This window comes from Ovis aries, chromosome 15 (assembly GCF_016772045.2).
Source record: "Ovis aries strain OAR_USU_Benz2616 breed Rambouillet chromosome 15, ARS-UI_Ramb_v3.0, whole genome shotgun sequence".
NCBI classification, from domain to species: domain Eukaryota; kingdom Metazoa; phylum Chordata; class Mammalia; order Artiodactyla; family Bovidae; genus Ovis; species Ovis aries.
In genome coordinates, this window is record NC_056068.1 from 234,209 (window position 1) to 257,667 (window position 23,459).

General features: G+C 36.7%; 1 pseudogene; it reads right to left on the reverse strand.

Moving 5' to 3' along the window:
- Positions 1–5,091: 5,091 nt before the first annotated feature.
- Positions 5,092–23,459, reverse strand: LOC101115227 (olfactory receptor 5M8-like; annotated as a pseudogene).

Consider the following 23,459-nt stretch of genomic DNA (forward strand, 5'->3'; position numbering starts at 1 on the left):
CTTTGTTTCATGTTCTCCCAAGTACAAATCTGAGACAGTAACATCACCTGTCTCAGCTGTTCCTATGGCCATTGACATAATATCTGTAAATATCTGGGGGAAAAGATCTGTAAAATATGTGCTGATTGTTGTTTTGCATATAAACAACGCTACACATGGACTGTCTATTAATCTGCCTTCTAATGTTTTTGCAAACTATACTCTATGTTTGGTCTTTCACCAGTATCTCTTGTTATTCTAACATCCACACTAAGCTTAACAAATTCTGAAGTTATCCAGTGTTTTTTCTTCAGATTTAAAAATGCAGAATAAAAACTTTTTAGCTACCATCTCTTCCTCTCTCTTTAGAATTTGTTTATTTTCAGTATGTTAGTTCTGTCTTTTGAACTACCCAAATTTATACTGTTGTTCTATATGATCTGTATTTATTTATATTTAGTCACAAGTTTGTTCTAATTGATGGATTTTATTTTCTTTGTGTTAACTGTTAATCTCTCAGTCATATTTGACTCTTTGTGACCCTATGGACTGTAGCTTCCCAGGCTCTTCTCTCCATGGAATTCTCCAGGAAAGAATACTGGAGTGGGTTGCCACTTCTTCTCCAGGGGATTTTCCCAACCCAGGGCTTGAACTTGAGTCTCCTACATTATAAGCAGATTCTTTGCCTTCTGAGTTACCAGGGAAGCTCTTGTTTTCCTTATACTCCATCCTAACTGGAAAGTTTCTTCACAGGTTCTAGTTGTCCACTTTATTTTTTATATTCCCATGGCCTCAATGTTAACCTTTATTTCTTTCAAGTGCTAAACATATAATTCTCATAATATAAATTCAATATCTGAAGTTAACAGTATCCTTCCTTTTTTCTTCCTATTTCTCTGGAAATTTTCATGAATAAGGACTTTATCTATGTAAGTTCCTTCATGTGTGAATGGTTGATAGTTCATTTTTGTATTTATGGTTTTCCAGTCCCACAAAGCTTATTTTAAAGTAGGAACACCTTAAATTCATTTTAAATGAATTTGACAGCTCATTAAAGCACTGTAAATCTAAACCGAAAATGACGAAAAAAAAATTGACATTATCTTTTGGATTTTCAATAAAAATTATTTTTAACTTGTCCATTCATCAAAACCTAAGTAAAGTACTTTGATTTTGTTGTTGGTGCTGTTATCATTGACTCTATACCTCTGTAGAAGTTATAGGACTACAACAATCTTAATTTCATGAGAGACATCTATTCTAGCTCCTTGCTTTTTGTGAGCCTTATCACTGGCCTCTCATATTCCATCAAATGATTATACTTAAAGACTGAGTTACCTTTAGATGACCTGTTGGTCTCAGCATGTATAAAACACAGGTATACATGATTAGAAGAGGTGGTGCTGGATTGGACTATCTCTCATCACTTTGAGATTTGAATTGCAGTATCTGTGTCTCTAAACAGGAAAAACAATTTCAGTTCCACGGGGTTTCCATTGAAAATAAGTATTTTCTACCCTTAATATTTTTTTGAAATAAAGTGAGATAAGGTAAAGGACTGTGTGGTTTGCAAATTGCTATTCAAATGTGAAGTATCACTATTATTATATTATATATAGTATATCATGAAATTATTTTATATTATTATAGCTGTGTTTTAAGCAATATGGGTTGACATAATAGTTTCAGACACATGTATTATCAAGAAAGCTGAGCAATGAAGAACTGATGCTTTTGAACTGTTGTGTTGGAGAAGATGCTTGAGAATCACTTGCACTGCAAGGATATCAAGCTAGTTAATCCTAGAGGAAATCAGTCCTGAATATTCATTGGAAGGACTGATGTTGAAGTGGAAACTCCAATAATTTGGCCACCTGATGAGAAGAACTAACTCACTGGAAAAAACCTTGATTCTGGGAAGACTGAAGGCAGGAAGGGGAGGGAATGACAGAGAATGAGATGGTTGGATGGCATTACCTACTCCATGGACATGAGTTGTTTGTGCAAGCTCCTGGAGTTAGTGATTGACAGGGAAGCCTGCCGTGCTGAAGTCCATGGAGTTGCAAAGAGTCAGAAATGACTGAGTGACTGAACTGAACTCATTATCAAGTCACTTTTTATCTCTTTGTATGTTTGTGTTAGTTGCTGAGTTGTGTCCGACTCCTTGTGACCCCATAGACTGTATCTCAAAAGGGTCCTGTCTGTGAAATTCTCCAGGAAAAATACTGGAGTGGCTTTCCATTTTATTATCCAGGGCTACTGTAGGAGAAAATAGAATTACATGCTTTAAGTCCAAGGGAACTGTGTATATCTATGTATATTTCTTTACATAGACCTTTAGGTATCACTGAACTTGACCAATTAATCTTGCCCCCAACCCCCGACAAAAGTCTTAAGGTTAAAAAAAAAAAAAAGCCAGAGGTAGATCCTGGGAGAAAAGTGTGATCTGCTGAGGACCATGACTCTTATGCTTCAGGCTAAAGAGAGTTCTAATGGAAGCAGGGCATAGAACTGAGCTGATGGGTAAGTGTAAAGGAGTGAGACATACTGTTGAATGATTTCATGAAGGCTCAGGAAAGGTCACAGCAAGATAAACTGCGATGGCTTGTTGCTTATTTCAATTAACTTTACTTGAGAAACACCTTTCAAAAAATAATAAAAACACATTCTAGCCCTTTACTTTTCCTCAAAGGTGGAAAATAAATCTCACCTGTGAGGGTATCCTCTGAACACCAGGAAGATAGAAATCATCCTTATCACCAGAGTTAAAGAATTCAAGTTAAGAAAACTGTAAACCAAAGGCAAATTTTTCATTAGATCATGAGCCCAAGCACTAGCCCCTTTATTTTGTAAAATATTCACAAATTATTGTCTTTGTCTGGAACTGACACCTAAACAACTTGCTTTTGTAAATGTGGGTGTCTCTTTCTATGAGACTTCTGCACATATGTTTTTTTTTTTTCTCTCTCTCCTCTTTATGTATCTGGGTAAATTTAATTATAGACCGGTCAAAAGAACTCAAGCAAGGTAAGGAAGAATATTTCCCCTCTTTGAAAGTTCAACTGTTTGTTTTCAGTTGTAAGGAAGGCATGCTTATTTAGTAACTTCAGCTCAGTTCAGTTGAGTCTCTCAGTTGTGTCCGACTCTGCGACCCTATTAATCACAGCATGCCAGGGCTCCCTGTCCATCACCAACTCCTGGAGTTCACACAGACTCATGTCCATCGAGTCGGTGATGCCATCCAGCCATCTCATCCTGTGTCATCCCCTTTCCTCCTTATCCCAATCCCTCCTAGCATCAGAGTCTTTCCCAGTGAGTCAACTCTTCGCATGAGGTGGCCAAAGTATTGGAGTCTCAGCTTTAGCATCGGTCCTTCCAATGAACACTAGGACTGATCTCCTTTAGAATGGACTGGTTGGATCTCCTTGCAGTCTAAGGGACTCTCAAGAGTCTTCTCCAACACCACAGTGCAAAAGCATTAATTTTTAGGTTCTCAGCTTTCTTCACAGTCCAACTCTCACATCCATACATGACCACTGGAAAATCATAGCCTTCGTTAGCCAGATCTTTGTTGGCAAAGTAATGTCTCCGCTTTTCAATATGCTGTCTAGGTTGGTCATAATGTTCTTAACAAGGAGTAAGCGTCTTTTAATTTCATGGCTGCAATCACCATCTGCAGTGATTTTGGAGCCACCAAAAATAAAGTCTGACACTGTTTCCCCATCTATTTCCCATGAAGTGATGGGACCGGATGCCATGATCTTTGTTTTCTGAATGTTGAGCTTTAAGCCAGCTTTTTCGCTCTCCTCTTTCACTTTCCTCAAGAGGCTTTTTAGTTCCTCTTCACTTTCTTTCCATAAGGGTGTTGTCATCTGCATATCTGAGGTTACTGATATTTCTCCTGGCAATCTTGATTTCAGCGTGTGCTTCTTCCAGCCCAGCGTTTCTCATGATGTACTCGGCATATAAGTTAAATAAGCAATATACAGCCTTGATGTACACCTTTTCCTATTTGGAACCAGTCTGTTGTTCCATTTCCAGTTCTAACTGTTGCTTCCTGACCTGCATACAGATTTCTCAAGAAGCAGGCCAGGTGGTCTGGTAGTCCCATCTCTTTCAGAATTTTCCACAGTTTATTGTGATCCACACAGTCAAACGCTTTGGCATAGTCAATAAAGCAGAAATAGATGTTTTTTCTGGAACTCTCTTGATTTTGTGATGATTCAGCAGATGTTGGCAATTTGATCACTGGTTCCTCTGCATTTTCTAAAACCAGCTTGAACATCTGGAAATTCACAGTTCATGTACTGCTGAAGCCTGGCTTGCAGAATTTCGAGCATTACTTTACTAATGTGTGAGGTGCGTGCAATTGTGAGGTAGTTTAAGCATTCTTTGGCATTGCCTTTCTTTGGGATTGGAATGAAAACTGACCTTTTCCAGTCCTGTGGCCACTGCTGAATTTTCTGAAGCTGCTGGCATATTGAGTGGAGCATTTTCACAGCATCATCTTTCAGGATTTGAAATAGCTCAACTGGAATTCCATCATCTCCGCTAGCTTTGTTCGTAGTGATGCTTTCTAAAGCCCACTGGACTTCACTTTCCAGGATGTCTGGCTCTAGGTGAGTGATCACACCATCGTGATTATCTTGGTCATGAATATCTTTTTTGCACAGTTCTTCTGTATATTCTTGCAACCTCTTAATATCTTCTGCTTCTGTTAGGTCCATACCATACAATTTTTTTGAAAGTTATCAGCTACATTTTATGGCAAATCACCCCATTAAGAGACAGTCTAAAACAATGACCAATTCCTTCTTAAAAAAAAAAAAACACCACTATTCCAGCATTAACAATTTGTATTCTCCAAGATATAAATTAGCTTTTTGACTGACATTGATTCCTCAATGTATAAGTTCTTAATTTTGGGTCTGGGCTAGCAAAGTCTTAGAGAACTTAAAATTCCTGTCTATTGACATGGAACATCAAATACACTTTAGTAAGATTTTTCTCCATGGAAATTTCCCCCATCTCTTTAAGAAAAGGATATGTATTTGGACAAATTACTGAACTAAGCAATAGGAGGAAGTTATTGACTATAGAAAATAAAAATTCTTAAGAACAGTAACACTGAATATATCTATTAATAGAAAGCAGTTTCCTCCTGAACAATTTTTTGATCAAAGCTTCTTTCACATCCTTGTTCCTCAGACTGTAGATCACGGGGTTTAACATGAGGATCACTGTGGTATAAAACACAGCCACCATTTCCCCTGTTGCACAGACTCTTCTGAAGGGGATCTAAGATACATGAAGAAAAGAGTTGTGTAGCAGAGGGTGACAGCTCTCAGATGGGAGCCACAGGTAGAGAAGCTTTGCTCCTGCCTTCTGTGGAATGAATTCTCAATGTGGCAGGAAGAATGTAGATGTAAGAAATGAGGATGATGTAGAGAACAAGTGCAGTTAAAACCAGCCACAACAAACATGGACAACTCTTTATTATAGGTGTTGAAACAAGCCAGCTTAATCAGCGGTGGGTCAGCACAGTAGAAGTGATTAATTTCATTGCTATCACAGAAGGCTAGGTTGTAGGTCCACGTGGTTTCCATAAGGACAGTGAGCGCTCCATATACATAAGGCACCATAATGAGGGACATGCACACACTCTTAGACATCCTGCTCCCGGAAAGCAGGGGGTTGCAAATGGCCATGTACTGATTAAAGGCCATGACATCTAGGATTGAGATCCCTACATGGACTAAGGCAATAAAAAAGCAACACTGAAACATGCAAGCTGTATAAGAAACGGTTTTCCGCTCTGATAGGAAAATTCCCAACATCTTTGGAGTCACATTGGAAGAGAAACACAGATCCAAAAAGGGTAAGTGGCTCAGGAAAAAAGTACATAGGGGTGTGGAGGCAGGCATTGACCCTGATGAGGACAATTGTGCCAAGATTTCCTGCCACTGTGACCATATAAAAGGTGAAAAACAGCACAAAGAAGAGAATCTGCAATTCCTGGGTACCAGATAGTCCAAGGAAAATGAACTCAGTCACTAATGTGAAGTTCTTCTCATAATTTCCTCCATGAGATATTGACCTTTACATTTATATTAGATTACCATAAAGTGGAAATTGATATTACTATGTCACTAATGACTTTCTCACCAATTCCTTTTTTTCTCTTTCTTTTTTATTACTCTATTTCAACTCTTGTTCATTCTCAGTAAGCACAATCTCAACCTGTCAATGAAATCTTGTGGTATTCAAAGCATCTCTTTCATTTTTGACATGGCTTCCCCCTTTTTTTAATTTCCCTATTTTTCGTTTCCCTTCTAATTGTGCTTCTCTTACTTTTTTTTTTAATCTTCTTTCTCCTTTTCTTTCTCTGCCTTGGTCTCTTTGTTTGAAAAATATGCATTATGGACATCCGCTCAGTTCAGTTCGGTCACTCAGTCATGTCCGAATCTTTGCGACCCCATGAATCACAGCACACCAGGCCTCCCTGCCCATTACCAACTCCTGGAGTTCACTCAGACTCACGTCCATCGAGTCCGTGATGCCATCCAGCCATCTCATCCTCGGTCATCCCCTTCTCCTCCTACCCCGAATCCCTCCAAGCATCAGAGTATTTTCCAATGAGTCAACTTTTCACATGAGGTGGCCAAAGTACTGGAGTTTCAGCTTTAGCATCATTCCTTCCAAAGAAATCCCAGGGTTGATTTCCTTCAGAATGGACTGGTGGGATCTCCTTGCAGTCGAAGGGACTCTCAAAAGTCTTCTCCAACACCACAGTTCAAAAGCATCAATTCTTCTGCACTCAGCTTTCTTCACAGTCCAACTCTCACATCCATACATGACCACAGGAAAAACCATAACCTTGACTAGACGGACCTTAGTTGGCAAAGTAATGTCTTTGCTTTTGAATATGCTATCTAGGTTGGTCATAACTTTTCTTCCAAGGAGTAAACGTCTTTTAATTTCATGGCTGCAGTCACCACCTGCAGTGATTTTGAACCTCCCCAAAATAAAGTCTGACACTGTTTCCACTGTTTCCCGTCTATTTCCCATGAAGTGATGGGACTGGATGTCATGATCTTCGTTTTCTGAATGTTGAGCTTTAGGCCAATTTTTTCACTCTCCTCTTTCACTTTCATCAAGAGGCTTTTTAGTTCATCTTCCTCAAATATCACAGTCAGGTTTGTTTATAGTTATATCTAATTATATAAACAGATGAGAAAGAGTTTAGAAAGAGAAAAGTGTATGATATCAAAGAACAATATTTTCCCAAATAACTTAATTCATTTTGGATAATTTTCACCTAATCAATTACTTACTGGAGAACACAAAATAATTAAATTGGGAAGTTTTATGCTTTGCAACTTTTTCAGACTCAAGAGAATAAGGATTTTTTAGGTGAATAACTTAAAATTTCCTTCACTTTTTCAAACATAAATATATAATTATATTCTGGCAGTTGACCAGCTTTTAAATTATCCATCCATTAATCTTCCATTAGGTTATTTTATAGAGAATTTCCCACAGTATGGAGTTGGCAGTGATAAAAACCCTCAGTTCCTGGCCTTATTTCTGGTTTCACTGTTAAATCTGAGGGCCAAAATTCTTTGTTCAAAGAGGAATATGCAAAAATCAAATGCTCATCCCTGGATATCTTACATGAGTCAGTTAGTGATTTAAGGTGGTCGCCTTAATGTAACATACATTTCCATTAAATAAATTTCAGTGTGTTTTAAAGGCCAGACTGATCCTTCAAAGGAAGACTAACTCTATGAAGTCTGAGCTGACAGGTGTCCAGATTTCTTGGATTTTTCCTTAATGCTTGGCTTTCTAGCTACATATTGATCACAACACTACATATGTTTTCAAAACCATTTATTTTTGCTTGAGAAAGCTAGAGTTGACTTCTGTTTTGGCAAGAAATAAAAATAAATAAATAAATACTCAAACTAATAATAACTAAAATATCAGTTTGCTTTTCTATGTAGACTTCATCTATATTCACTAGATGTCTGAACTTTTATGTTCATTGACATTTATTTTTTTTTCATATAGTTATTTATAAACCATAGGTCTAATTTTGGTGTCATACATGATTGCAAAAATAAGAAGGCTTTTTTTTTTAGCTTTTTATTTTTTAAATTTTAATATCTTTAATTCTTACATGCATTCCCAAACATGAACCCCCTTCCCACCTCCCTCCCCATAACATCTCTCTGGGTCATCCCCATGCACCAGCCCCAAGCATGCTGCATCCTGCGTCAGACATAGACTGGCGATTCAATTCTTACATGATAGTATACATTTTGGAATGTCATTCTCCCGAATCATCCCACCCTCTCCCTCTCCCTCTGAGTCCAAAGGTCCATTATACACATCTGTGTCTCTTTCCCTGTCTTGCATACAGGGTCGTCATTGCCATCTTCCTAAATTCCATATATATGTGTTAGTATACTGTATTGGTGTTTTTCTTTCTGGCTTACTTCACTCTGTATAATCGGCTCCAGTTTCATCCATCTCATCAGAACTGATTCAAATGAATTATTTTTAACGGCTGAGTAATACTCCATTGTGTATATGTACCACAGCTTTCTTATCCATTCATCTGCTGATGGACATCTAGGTTGTTTCCATGTCCTGGCTATTATAAACAGTGCTGCGATGAACATTGGGGTACATGTGTCTCTTTCAATTCTGGATTCCTCGGTGTGTATGCCCAGCAGTGGGATTGCTGGGTCATAAGGTAGTTCTATTTGCAATTGGCTTTTGATAGTTATAAATACTTGTAGAATAAAGAAATCTACCTATGGGGGAAGAGCTATCTTAAGAAAGAATATCAGTGGCTCTTCTGAGGAATGAAGAAGGCAGAATTTCTATCATTTGTAGGTTGATACCGTTTTCCTAAGAGATTGCACAAACAAGTGAGGGTGAAATCGTTACTTTTTAAGATAATTATTCTTCAATACATGAGTTCTCTGGAGAAATAACAATTGGGCACAATTTCAGATTTACCATGTGATCCAACCTTCAGTCTCTCTCTCTCTCTCTCTCTCTCTCTCTATATATATATATATATATATATATATATATTTTTTTTTTTTTTCCTTACATTGGGAAGTCTACACCATAGTATTGATGTCTAACATGGATGCTCATACTACATTATATTTGCCATAATAGCTTAATGCAATTTCTTCCACCCCGTTATCATAACTTTGTGTCACAATGTGTTACCACCTTACTTAGTCTTATGGGTTGAGTTGTGTTGCTTTAAATGGTAATCCACTCCAGTATTCTTGCTTTGTGAATCCTATGGACAGAGGAGTCCATGTGGCCACAACGAGTCGGACACGACTGAGTGACTCACACACACAAACACACACACACACACACACACACACAAAATCCATATCAGACATCCTTTGTGGCTCAGGCAGTAAAGAATCCGCTTGTAGTGTGTGAGACATGGGTTCAACCCCTGGGTTGGGAAGATCCCCTGGAGAAATGAAAGGCTACCCACTCCAGTATTCTGGCCTGTAGAAATCCATGGACTGTATAGTCCATTGAATGGACTGAGCGACTTTCATTTCACTTCATAACCCACATATCAAAATCTCTGCTTTCTGTACTTCAGAATATGAATGAATCTGGAGATAGTGCCTTTAAAGAGGAAATTAAAGTTTCATGAGTTCATATGAGTTGGTCTAAACCAAAGATAACTGCTGTTTTTATTATTGTTAAGAAAAAATAGGAGATCAGTACACAAACTCACAGAGGCTAGAGTACTTACAGACACAGGGAAATGACAGTCATCTAAAAGGCAGAGAGAGGCTTCAAAATGAAACCAACTCTACTGACATTTTGACCTTGAATTCGTAACCTCCAAACTGGGAGGAAATCCATCTTTCTGGTTTAAGCCAACCAGTGTATGGTACTTGGTTATGTCAGTCCTAACAAATCGATATGCTCTGTGTTCTACAGACAAATAGAATGCTTTGATATTGGATTGAAGCTTTTTTATTTTCTTTGAAGACTAGTATCAGTTTTATATATTTTACTATTTATAGTGAAGGTTAATACACACATACAAAAATGTGAACAACACAAACATGTACAGCTTAATGAATTTTTAACACAGTAAACAAGCTTATAAAAGACCCAAGTTCTAAAGCAAGGAGATTAACACTACTTCAGATCTACGTCTCACCTCCTTTCTCAGTTACTGTCCCTCAAGTCAGCTGCATCTTCACTTTTATTGGGGTCCCCTTGTCATTCAGTGTGTCTGCCCTCTGATACCCTCTTGCAACACCTACCATCTTACTTGGGTTTCTCTTACCTTGAACGTGGGGGGTATCTCTTCACAGCTGCTTCACAGTGCAGGAGACAGGGATCAAGAACATCCCCACGGAAAAGAAATGCAAAATAAGCAAAATGGCTGTCTGGGGAGGCCTCAAAAATAGTTGTGAAGAGAAGAGAGGCAAAAAGCAAAGGAGAAAAGGAAAGATATAGGCATCTAAATGCAGAGTTCCAAAGAATAGCAAGAAGAGATAAGAAAGCCTTCTTCAGCGATCAGTGCAAAGAAATAGAGGAAAACAACAGATTGGGAAAGACTAGAGCTCTCTTTAAGAAAATGAGAGATACCAAGGGAACATTTCATGCAAAGATGGGCTCGATAAAGGACAGAAATGGTATGGACCTAACAGAAGCAGAAGTTATTAAAAAGAGGTGGCAAGAATGCACAGAAGAACAGTACAAAAAAGATCTTCACCACCCAGATAGTCATGATGATGTGATCACTAATCTAGAACCAGACATCTTGGAATGTGAAGTCAAGTGGGCCTTAGAAAGCATCACTACGAACAAAGCCAGTGGAGGTGATGGAATATCAATTGAGCTGTTTCAAATCCTGAAAGATGATGCTGTGAAAATGCTGCACTCAATATGCCAGCAAATTTGGAAAACTCAGCAGTGGCCACAGGACTGGAAAAGGTCAGTTTTCATTCCAATTCCAAACAAAGGCAATGCCAAAGAATGTTCAAACTACCACACAATTGCACTCATCTCACATGCTAGTAAAGTAATGCTCAAAATTCTCCAAGCCAGGGCTCAGCAATACGTGAACTATGAACTCCCTGACATTCAAGCTGGTTTTAGAAAAGGCAGAGGAACCAGAGATCAAATTGCCAACATCCGCTGGATCATGGAAAAAAACAAGAGAGTTCCAGAAAAACATCTATTTCTGCTTTATTGACTATGCCAAAACCTTTGACTGTGTGGATCACAATACACTGTGAAAAAATCTGAAAGAGATGGGACTACCAGACCACCTGGCCTGCTTCTTGAGAAATCTGTATGCAGGTCAGGAAGCAACAGTTAAAACTGGACATGGAACAACAGACTGGTTCCAAATGGGAAAAGGAGGATGTCAAGGCTGTATATTGTCACCCTGCTTATTTAAATTATATGCAGAGTACATCATGGGAAACGCTGGACTGGAAGAAATACAAGCTGGAATCAAGATTGATGGGAGAAATATCAATCACCTCAGATATGCAGATGACACCACCCTTATGGCAGAAAGTGAAGAGGAGCTAAAAAGCGTCTTGATGAAAGTGAAAGAGGAGAGTGAAAAGTTGGCCTAAAGCTCAATATTCAGAAAATGAAGATCATGGCATCCAGTCCCATCACTTCATGGGAAATAGATGGGGAAACAATGGAAACAGTGTCAGACTTTATTTTTGGGGGCTCCAGAGTCACTGCAGGTGGTGACTGCAGCCATGAAATTAAAAGACACTTACTCCTTGGAAGAAAAGTTATGATCAATCTAGATAACATATTCAAAAGCAGAGACATTACTTTGCCAACTAAGGTCGGTCTAGTCAAGGTTATGGTTTTTCCTGTGGTCATGTATGGATGTGAGAGTTGGACTGTAAAGGAGGCTGAGCACCGAAGAATTGATGCTTTTGAACTGTGGTGTTGGAGAAGACTCTTGAGCATCCCTTGGACTTCAAGGTGATCCAACCAGTCCATTCTGAAGGAGATCAACCCTGGGATTTCTTTGGAAGGAATGATGTTAAAGCTGAAACTCCAGTAATTTGGCAACCTCATGAGAAGTGTTGACTCACTGGAAAAATCTCTGCTGCTGGGAGGGATTGGGGGCAGGAGTAGAAGGGGATAACCGAGGATGAGATGGCTGGATGGCATCACGGACTCGATGGACGTGAGTCTGAGTGAACTCCGGGAGTTGGTAATGAACAGGGAGGCCTGGCGTGCTGCAATTCATGGGGTCACAAAGAGTCGGACATGACTGAGCGACTGAACTGAACTGAACTTGTCATTCAGACGGTAAAGAATCTGCCTGCAATGTGGGAGACCCGGGTTCAATCCTTGAGTCAGAAGATCCCCTGGAGAAGGAATTGGCAATCCACTCCAGCATTCTTGCATGGAGGATTCACGGACAGAAGAGCCTAGCTGGCTACAGTCCAGAAAATCAGACATGATTGATGAGACTTAGCATGCACACATGCAAATAACCAATTCATATGTGTTTTTGTAAAGTGTTTCCCTAGATGAAGGCAAAAAACTACACATCTTGGTGAGAAATAAAAAAGGTCTGGGAAGGAGACTGTCATTTACCAGACTAACAATGGCAGCCACTCCTGTAGTCACTACCTTGGTTAAAAGAAAACTTTGTTCTTCACAGAGTTCTTGTCTCTCAGAAACATAACAAATAATGACAAAGTCTTAAATCCTTCTTGTCACTACTCAGGTTTGACAGTATATATGGTTCCTATCTATAACAAATTAATCCTACATATGTTAGCAAAACATTCCCATCCCACCTCATGTGTTCTTGTGTATTATTTCTCAATTTTTTATCCATGATTGGTGCCCCAGGCATGATCAAGTTATTCTCCTTCCATCAATTGCCTCTTATTGCCTCTTTCTTTAGAAAATGCCCTTGCATCCATCTTCTACCTTTTTAAATCCTACTCAGTTTCCAAAGCCTAGCTCTATCCTGAAAATCTTGGTCAGAATTAATTTTTTTTTCTTTCTCATCACAAAAAAATTTTATAACAAAAATTAATCAACTGTTTCCCTTATCCTAGAAAGTTGTATGGCAAATAAATGTGAATTTTCTTTATAGATAAACATGGCAGTGGGTGTATATTTAATCATTTTTAAAACCTATGTTTTCCACCTTTAACAAAAGTTAATAACTTGTGTTGAGCTAAGTTAACACATGACCATGAATATATTTTATCAGATATGTTATCATATAATTTATTTTAAAAATCTCTATCACTTGAGGTGTGAAATAAGAGGAAATTTTCCCTCAACATAGTCTTGTTTAGCTAAAGTAAACTGCCATTAAGGTTATCAAATAAAGAAAGTCTTCTAGGAAAAATCCATTTTATTATAATAGAGTTCTCAACCCAAAATCATCAAAATAAACAATAATTTAAAATATACTGGAATATTTCTGATTACAGTTTCAATCTCCATGCTTGTCATGGGTCTGTTAAGATTTTCTATTTCTTCCTGGTTCAGTTTTGGAAAGTTGTACTTTTATAAGAATTTGTCCATTTCTTCCATGTTGTCTATTTTATTGGCATATAATTGCTGATTTCTGTGTTCTCTGTTGTGATCTCTCCATTTTTATTTCTAATTTTATTGATTTGATTTTTCTCTCTTTGTTTCTTGATGAGTCTGGCTAATGGTTTGTTAATTTGATTTATCCTTTCAAAGAACCAGCTTTTGGCTTTGTTGACTTTTGCTACAGTCTCCTTTGTTTCTTTTGCATTTATTTCTGCCCTAGTTTTTAAGATTTCTTTCCTTCTGCTAACTCTGGGGTTCTCCATTTCTTCCTTTTCTAGTTGCATTAGGTGTAGAGTTCAGTTATTTATTTGACTTTTTTGTTGTTTCATGAGGTATGCCTGTATTGCTATGAACTTTCCTCTTAGCACTGCTTTTACAGTGTCCCACAGGTTTTGGGTTATTATGTTCTCATTTGTTTCTATGCATATTTTCATTTCTTTGTTTATTTCTTCTGTGCTTTGTTGGTCATTCAGCAGCATGTTGTTCAGCCTCCATATGTTGGAATTTTTAATAGTTTTTCTCCTGTAATTGAGATCTAATCTTAATGCATTATGGTCAGAAAAGATGCTTGGAATGATTTTGATTTTTTTTGAATTTATTAAGGTTAGATTTATGGCCCAGGATGTGATCTATCCTGGAAAAGGTTCCTTGCGCACTTGAGAAAAAGATGAATTTCATTGTTTTGGGGTGAAATGTCCTATATATACCAATTAGGTCTAACTGGTCTGTTGTATCATTTAAAGTTTGCATTTCTTTGTTAATTTTTCTGTTTAGTTGATCTGTCCATAGGTGTGAGTGGGTTATTAAAGTCTCCCACTAATATTGTGTTACTGTTAATTTCCTCTTTCATACTTGTTAGCATTTGTCTTGCATATTGTTGTGCTCCTATGTTGGGTGCATATATATTTATAATTGTTATATCTTCTTCTTAGATTGATCTTTTGATCATTATGTAGTGTTCTTCTTTGTCTCTTTTCACAGCCTTAGTTTTAAAGGCTATTTTATCTGATATGAGTATTGCTATTCCTGCTTTCTTTTGGTCTCTATTTGCGTGGAATATCTTTTCCAGCCCTTCACTTTCAGTCTGTATGTGTCCCTTGTTTTGAGGTGGGTCTCTTGTAGGCAGCATATACAGGGATCTTGTTTTTGTATCCATTCATGCAGTCTTTGCTTTTTGGTTGGGGCATTCAACCCATTTACGTTTAAGGTAATTATTGATAAGCATGATCCCATTACCATTTACTTTGGCCACCGCAATCACAGCAAAAAAACAAGTAAAAGGAATCCAAATTGGAAAAGAAGAAGTAAAACTCTCACTGTTTGCAGATGACATGATCCTCTACATAGAAAACCCTAAAGACTCCACCAGAAACAGCTAGAGCTAATCAATGTATATAGTAAAGTTGAAGATATAAAATCAACACACAGAAATCCCTTGCATTCCTATACACTAATAATGTGAAACTAGAAAGAGAAATTAAGGAAACAATTCCATTCACATTGCAACAAAAAAATAAAATACCTAGGAATATCTCTACCTAAAGAAACTAAAGACCTATATATAGAAAACTACAAAACACTGATGAAAGAAATCAAAGAGGACACTAATAGATGGAGAAATATACCATGTTCATGGATCAAAAGAATCAATATAGTGAAAATGAATATACTATACAAAGAAATCTACAGATTCAATGCAATCCCTATCAAGCTACCAACGGTATTTTTCACAGAGCTAGAACAAATAATTTCAAGATTTGTATGGAAATACAAAGAAACCTCGAATAGCCAAAGCAATCTTGAGAAAGAAGAATGGAACTGGAGGAATCAACTTGCCTGACTTCAGGCTCTACTACAAAGCCACAGTCATCAAGACACTATGGTACTGGCACAAAGACAGAAATACAGATCAATGGAACAAAATAGAAAGCCCAGAAAAATATCCACACACCTATGGACACCTTATCTTCGACAAAGGAGGCAAGAATATACAATGGAGTAAAGACAATCTCTTTAATAAGTGGTGCTGGGAAAACTGGTCAACCGCTTGTAAAAGAATGAAACTAGATCACTTTCTAACACCGCACACAAAAATAAACTCAAAATGGATTAAAGATATAAATGTAAGACTGGAAACTATAAAACTCCTAGAGGAGAACATAGGCAAAACACTCTCTGACATAAATCACTGCACGTTCCTCTATGATCCACCTCCCAGAATACTAGAAAGAAAAGCAAAAATAAACAAATGGGATCTAATTAAAATTAAAAGCTTCTGCACAACAAAGGAAACTATAAGCAAGGTGAAAAGACAGCCTTCTGAATGGGAGAAAATAACAGCAAATGAAGCAACTGACAAACAACTAATCTCAAAAATATACAAGCAACTTATGCAGCTCAATTCCAAAAAAATAAACGATCCAATCAAAAAATTTGCAAAAGAACTAAATAGACATTTCTCCACAGAAGACATACGGATGGCTAACAAATACATGAAAAGATGCTCAACATCACTCATTATCAGAGAAATGCAAATCAAAACCACAATGTGGTACCATTTCACACCAGTCAGAATGGCTGCAATCCAAAAGTCTGCAAGCAATAAATGCTGGAGAGGGTGTGGATAAAAGGGAACCCTCTTACACTGTTGGTGGGAATGCAAACTAGTACAGCCACTATGGAGAACAGTGTGGAGATTCCTTAAAATTTGCAAATAGAACTGCCTTATGACCCAGCAATCCCACTGCTGGGCATACACACCGAGGAAACCAGAACTGAAAAACATGTACCCCAATGTTCATCACAGCACTCTTTATAATAGCCAGGCAATGGAAACAACCTAAATGTCCATCAGCAGATGAATGGATAAGAAAGCTGTGCTACATGTACACAATGGAGTATTACTCAGCCATTAAAAAGAATACATGTGAATCAGTTCTAATGAGATGGATTAAACTGGAGCCAATTATACAGAGTGAAGTAAGCCAGAAAGAAAAACACCAATACAGTATAGTAACACATATATATGGAATTTAGAAAGATGGTAATGATAACCCTGTATGTGAGACAGCAAAAGAGACACAGATGTATAGAATGGACTTTTGGACTCTGAGGGAGAGGGAGAGGGTGGGATGATTTGGGAGAATGGCACTGAAACATGTATACTCTCATGTAAGAAACGAATCCCCAATCTATGTTACAGGATACATGATGCTTGGGGCTGGTGCATGGGGATGATTCAGAGAGATGACACGGGTGGGAGGTGGGAGGGGGTTCAGGATTGGGAACTCATGTACACCCGTGGTGGATTCATGTCAATGTATGGCAAAACCAATACAGTATTGTAATGTAAAATAAAGTAAATATAAAAGTTTTTAAAAAATTAAAAAAATAAAATATAAATATAAAAACAAATACTGTAATTTCCAAATCAATGACTACTTTTACATGCATTCTGATTTTCTAAGTTCAATAATGCATATCATATTATTTATTTAAAACTCAGAAAAATTTATTCAACAATTAAATTTCCATTAAACATCTACTTGTAGAATGTGAGATAGATGAGTTTTATTTATTTCTTTATTTTTGATGATGGGTTTTAAAGTAAGGAATCAAGGATTCAGAGCAAAGGATTTTAAGTAAGTCACTGATATAAATATTACTTGACTCTAGATTGAATATTCGTTAAGAATATAATATTTACTCTATTATTCAAATAAAAAAATCATGTTTACAATATCCCATAGTAAAAGATAACCAAATATGACCCGTTCAAATTTTTCAAGTAGTGATTCTTCATCTTTATGGATAAAGAATAATATATAGTAATTCAAATGTGGTATTCTTTATATTCTTTCTTTCTATTTATTTGGCAGTTCAAATGAAGAATCACAAACATGTAGGAGAGACACTACTTCAATTTTGCTTTCATTCTTCCAAGGAAGTACCATATTCATAAGACGATTACAAAGCAGTTTCTTACTTGATAGTATACATGTTTCAGTGCCATTCTCCCAAATCATCCCACCCTCTCCCTCTCCCTCAGAGTCCAAAAGTCCATTCTATACATCTGTGTCTCTTTTGCTGTCTCACATACAGGGTTATCATTACCATCTTTCTAAAATTCTGGCTTGCAAAGATTAAAAAGTTGGAAAATTCATTTGTAAAAATGTAAACTTTTAAGATTACCATATATCCTTAATCATATTTTGGATTTCCAATATGATCTATGATAAATAACAATTTAACTTGATCATAGTAGTTGCAAAGTGGCAAAACACCATAATGTTGCACCATATCACCAGCTCTGCAGAAAACCACTGTGATGTTGTATACAAATCTAAGTGAAACCTCATTTATAGGCAAAGGTAGCCACATAACTGTACATTTTGGACTTAATGACATGAAGAGTACATGAAACTACATGAAAAGTAGGTAATCATATGAATGTAATGGTCACAGAGAGCAGCAGGAATGAAACCTTGAGTTACCGGGAATGTAATCATATTATACTCTTCAAATAAGTTGGACAAGAAAATGACTTTTTTAAACAAAATGTTAACCAGAATGTGAGAAATTGGCAGATTGGCAAAGTGGCAGTATGAGGGTGTGAATCTCAAAGTTAGGTCTAAGTTTTCAACAAGAAAGAGAATACAGGGAAATAGGAATAAGATGAAGAAGACAAGTTGCAAAACTGAACAACTGGTCAGTTTCAGGAGGCTAAAATCCTTCTTTCTTGTCTGATTTATTCTGAACTTTTCCAGTTGAATTATTCTGTTTAAGGAAACAAAGGCAGATTTATTACACGTGAATAAAGTATACACATTTATGATACCATCAGTATGTTGACATGGTGTCTAATTCTCTTCACATTATAAGACTTAAATTGTAATTTCCACTTTGTAAAAGTTGTCTATACATCTATCCATCTATCTATCTATCTTCTATCTATCACATGTCTACGTTTTAGGGCACACTATGTACCAGGATAAGTCATAGAGAAATAATTGCTTTAAAATGTAATATCTGACCTTAAGATGTGGTTCAGCTGGTAAAGATGTTTATTTAAAAGGATTTCTTGGTAGCTTAAATGGTAAGGAGTCTGCCTGCAATGTGGGAGACCCGGGTTTGATTCCTGGGTTAGGAAGATCCCCTGGAGAAGGAAACGGCCACCTACTAAAGTACTCTTGCCTGAAAAATTCCATGGACAGAGGAGCCTGGCAGGCTACAGTCCATGGGGTTGCAAAAAGTCAGAAACAACTGAGCGATTCCACTTCTCAATTTTTTTAAGGCGATTATAGTATCATGAGAAACGTTGGTTTAAATTAAATAGCCAAACCTATAAGGGTATTATATTTAAACAGTAATAAATGTAATAATGGAAAAATAACACTATGAGGAGGAAGAGTCTCAAACAACTGAGTAATTTTCTATTTAATAATAAAGTAAGTTAATTTTATTGAATGAAAAATATGTAACAAGCACTGTGCTAAATATTTTAGGTAATAATCCATTTCCTCTACACAGCTTCCATATGAGAAAGCACCATATATTAATCTCACAGACAAGAAAACTGGGGCAGGGAGAGGTTGAGTAATCTGCTCAGTGGGTCTGATTTCAGAATGTGTAATTTCAACTCTTAATTTAGTTGACAAATGATGGAGTCAGTATCTGATTATAAGTATTACTTTATTAAACATGTTGAATTTATTATAGATAATAAGATAGGACGTCTTCTCATAGTGGCTTATATCATTCAGTGTCCAGCAACAGTTAAATACCTGGTCAATGGCATTATTGGAGGACAGAAAATTATAGCTTTATTCATTGTGTGGTTTTTGTCATCAACGAACTATAGTGACAAAAAGGAAGGTATAGTTTTTTTAAAAAAGGCAATAAACTTGGAAGTCAAACATATTTGGGGTTCCCTCATAGTTCAGTTGGTAAAGAATCTGTCTGCAATGCAAGAGACCCCGGTTCAATTCCTGGGTCAGGAAGATCCACTGAAGAAGGCATAGGCTACCCACTCCAGTATTCCTGGGCTTCCCTTGTGGCTCAGCTGGTACAGAATCCACCTGCAATGTGAGAGACCTGGGTTTGATCCCTGCGTTGGGAAGATCCCCTGGAGGAAGGAAAGGCTACCCACTCCAGTATTCTGGCCTGGAGAATTCCATGGATACAGACCTTAGGGTCACAAAGAGTCTGACACAACTGAGCCACTTTCACTTTTCACTTTCTAAGTTATGTGATTTTATGTTAGTAATCTGTAGTCTCTGTATGTTCATCTCTAAAACGGGGACTATAATACTGAAATAATAGTATTGGTGATAACATTAAGTGAAACAACAGTAGGCCAGAAAGATTTGTTTGGGTGTTCTGCAAGATCTGATGGAAGAAGTCAAAAGAATATTTTGGCCAACTCAATATTAAAACAGTGCCAGATCTTTGAAAATTATTATTATTTCTTTTTCTCTCCTCCATATGTACATGTGTGAGTGTGAAAGTCTAAATATTCTTCAAATATCCACTACTCGAAAGAAAACATGTATGAATAAAAATATTAGACTTATAGCATCATTGTTTCCTGAAATACTCAACTATTTGTTTCAATACACTAGGATCGATTTTCACTAAAAAAAAAAAAAAGAAAAAGAAACTACGACTTAGAGCTGATGATCTTTCAGATAGGTGGAAAGGAAAATGCAGCTCTGTTACTGCTCCTTAGGAAAGTGAATCAGACACGAAGATAATATCACTCAAATGCCAGAAAGTAAAGAGGAACTAAAGAACCAGTTGATGAGAGTGAAAGAGGAGAATGAAAAAGCTGGTTTGAAACTCAACATTCGAAGAACTAAGATCATGGTATCTGGTCCCATCACTTTGTGGCAAATAGAAGTTGAAAAGAAGTGACAGACTTTATATTTTTGGGATCCATAACCACTGTGGGTGGTAACTGCATCCTTGAAATTAAACCACATTTGCTCCTTAGAAGGAAGGTTATGTCCAAACTAGACAGCATATTAAAAAGCAAAGACATCACTTTGCTGATGAAGGTCAGTCTAGTCAAAGCTATGGCTTTTCCAGTTGTCATGTATGGGTGGGAGAGCTGGATCATAGAGAAGGCTGCACGTTGAAGAATTAATGCTTTTGAATTGTGACACTGGAGGAGATTCTTGAGAGTCCCTTGGACTGCAACGAGATCCAATCAGTCAATCCTAAAGGAAATCAGTCCTGAATATTCATTGGAAGGACTGATGCTGAAGCTGAAGCTCCAAAAATTTGGCTACCTGATGCAAAAAGCAGACTCATAGGAAAAGACCCTGATGCTGGGAAAAACTGAAGGCAGAAGGAGAAAAGGGTGGCAGAGGATGAGATGATCAGATAGCACAACTGACTCAATGGACATGAGACAGTGGAGAAGAGGGAATCCTGGTATGCTGTAGTCCATGGAGTCACAAAGAGCTGGACATAGTGACTGAACAACAAACAACAACAGGGAAAGTTCATTAAATATTCTCTATTTTCTCATGGAAGTCATCACATTTATGAATTTGTTCAGTAACTGTAGGATCTGTCAGATTTAACTTTAAAAGGAGAAGAACAGTGATTTAAGAGGCTATTCTAACATTTTTTCAAGAGAGATTTTATCATTAATAAAGTGATTCCCTAATTTTTAGGTAAAAATCCAAGGTACTCTGTTCATGGGATTCTCCAGGCAAAAATACTGGAGTGGGTTTCCATATCCTTCTCCAGGGGATATTCCCAACCCAGGGACTGAACCTGGGTCTCCCGCATTGCAGGCAGATTATTTACCATCTGAGTTACCAGTGAAACCCAGGGTCAACTGAAGTACTTCACTACTTCAAAAAGCATTTCATGAGCACATACTTACTCTATGGCCAACACAGTGTTCAATAGAAAATGAAAAAAAAAAAATCAGGTTATCTGAGGCCAATTAGTCAATTGATGAAAGTAGTGGGTGAAATCCTCTTATATCTCAAACTTGTGTGCATGAGTACATAACTATGAGCACCATATTCCTAATGTCAGTTATAAACATCAGTGACAGCGTGGGTCACCTGAGTTTCTGAACAGTACTGTTGCCTTAAAAATAATGCTTTGTCAGAGTCACTCAGTCCTTCCAGAAATTGTCTTATACTTGCAAAAAGGGAGACACTTTGTTCACTTTCAAAATGGACAATTTTTTTAAATGCTGCAATCAGTACTGAACCTTTATTTAGTGTCAAGCCCGTCTAGATTATAAAGATAGAGACATGGTCCCTGGGATCACAACATTTGAAATAATAAAAGGGCTAGTTTTACATAACTGAATATGTTTGTATTCTTAAAAATAATAGATTTTTAGATATTTAAGTAGAATTCAACAAACTATAAATTGAATGTTACAAGTTAAAAGAATAGCTATTTATTTGTATGTATGTTTTAACAAAATTTATAAATTAAAAATCAAAATAAAGTTATTTCAATAACAATAAAGAAACAATATATAGTAATGGAAAGATAGAAATAATTGTATGGGATAACATAGAATTAATGACTATAAAAATATTGAGCAAAAATAAGCTCTAAGATGAAAAGGATGCTTTGAAGTAAAGTGAGAAAAATAAAGGTGTCAGTTGGGGGGATAATAATATTTGTGTCATCCTTTTCCTTTGAAAGTAACATCCAACACTGATTTTGCTCAGACACTGCCTGGTCTGACATAATATTGAATGGGACTTATTGGTATATTTTGGCAGGTGCATAAAAAATCAACAAGTTTTTGTTTTGTGCAATTATAAGACTCCCTTCAATTTACTCAGAATAAATGGATTCTTTCCTCTATAACATCAGCCCTTTCCTTTTCTTTATTATAGCACATAACACTTTTTTTTACTTGTATGTTTACAGTTTCATGAAACTGTGCAACACTAGTGCTCCTTGCAGGTTCCTTAGTATGTGAAGCAGTTCTTGGCTCATTGTAGATACCTGTTAAACATTCATTAACTTAGATATATAAGAATTAATTGTGACAAAGGACAATTGTGGGTAAAATTCGAACTATGGTATTGACAGAAAATATCTGCCACATCCTGAAAAAATAGATTACTAGAGAGGAGAGAAAGCATGAAAACCCTAGGAGGTTGGAATGACGTTGATAAACTCTAGAGATGATATAATTCCTGTGGTGGCAAACCCTAAATATTTGTTTGAATCATTCTTTGTTTCAGGAATTAATATATAAAAATAAATTGTTTGGAAATATTTGTTTTCTGTTATGGCCTAAGGAGAAAATGTCTGATTGAAAATGACTGTCACAGGTGGAGAAAAATAAATAGATGTCACTCGTGGACATGAGGGTGCCATTACACATTGTCTCCCCAAAGTGACAGCAAGTCTCATCAGCAGTTGTGATCACATTCTTCTAAACCATGGGATCAAAGCCCCTTCATGGTAAATGATAAAAAATTATAAAATACTATAACTTAGCTCACCATAGTGAACATGTGTTATTAACAACTTTGTATATATATGTACATATATGGCCATACCATACATTGATTTGTGGATATTAGAGAAATATTATAGAAATATAAAAAATATTGTTAATAATGGTAAATTTGAGAAGTGAGATTGGAAGATCAGAGTGGGACAAAGAAAAGGAAATCATTTACTTTATATTCTTTTAGAGATTAAATGTTTTCCTATGAAAATGCATAACTTTTTAATGTAAAATTAATGTATATATACAGATATAAACATTAAAATGGAATACCTACATATATAATGCCCAACGTTTTACACACAATGCACTCCAACGTCACCTGTAAAACTATAAACTGAGTCTTTAGCTTTTCTGTCAT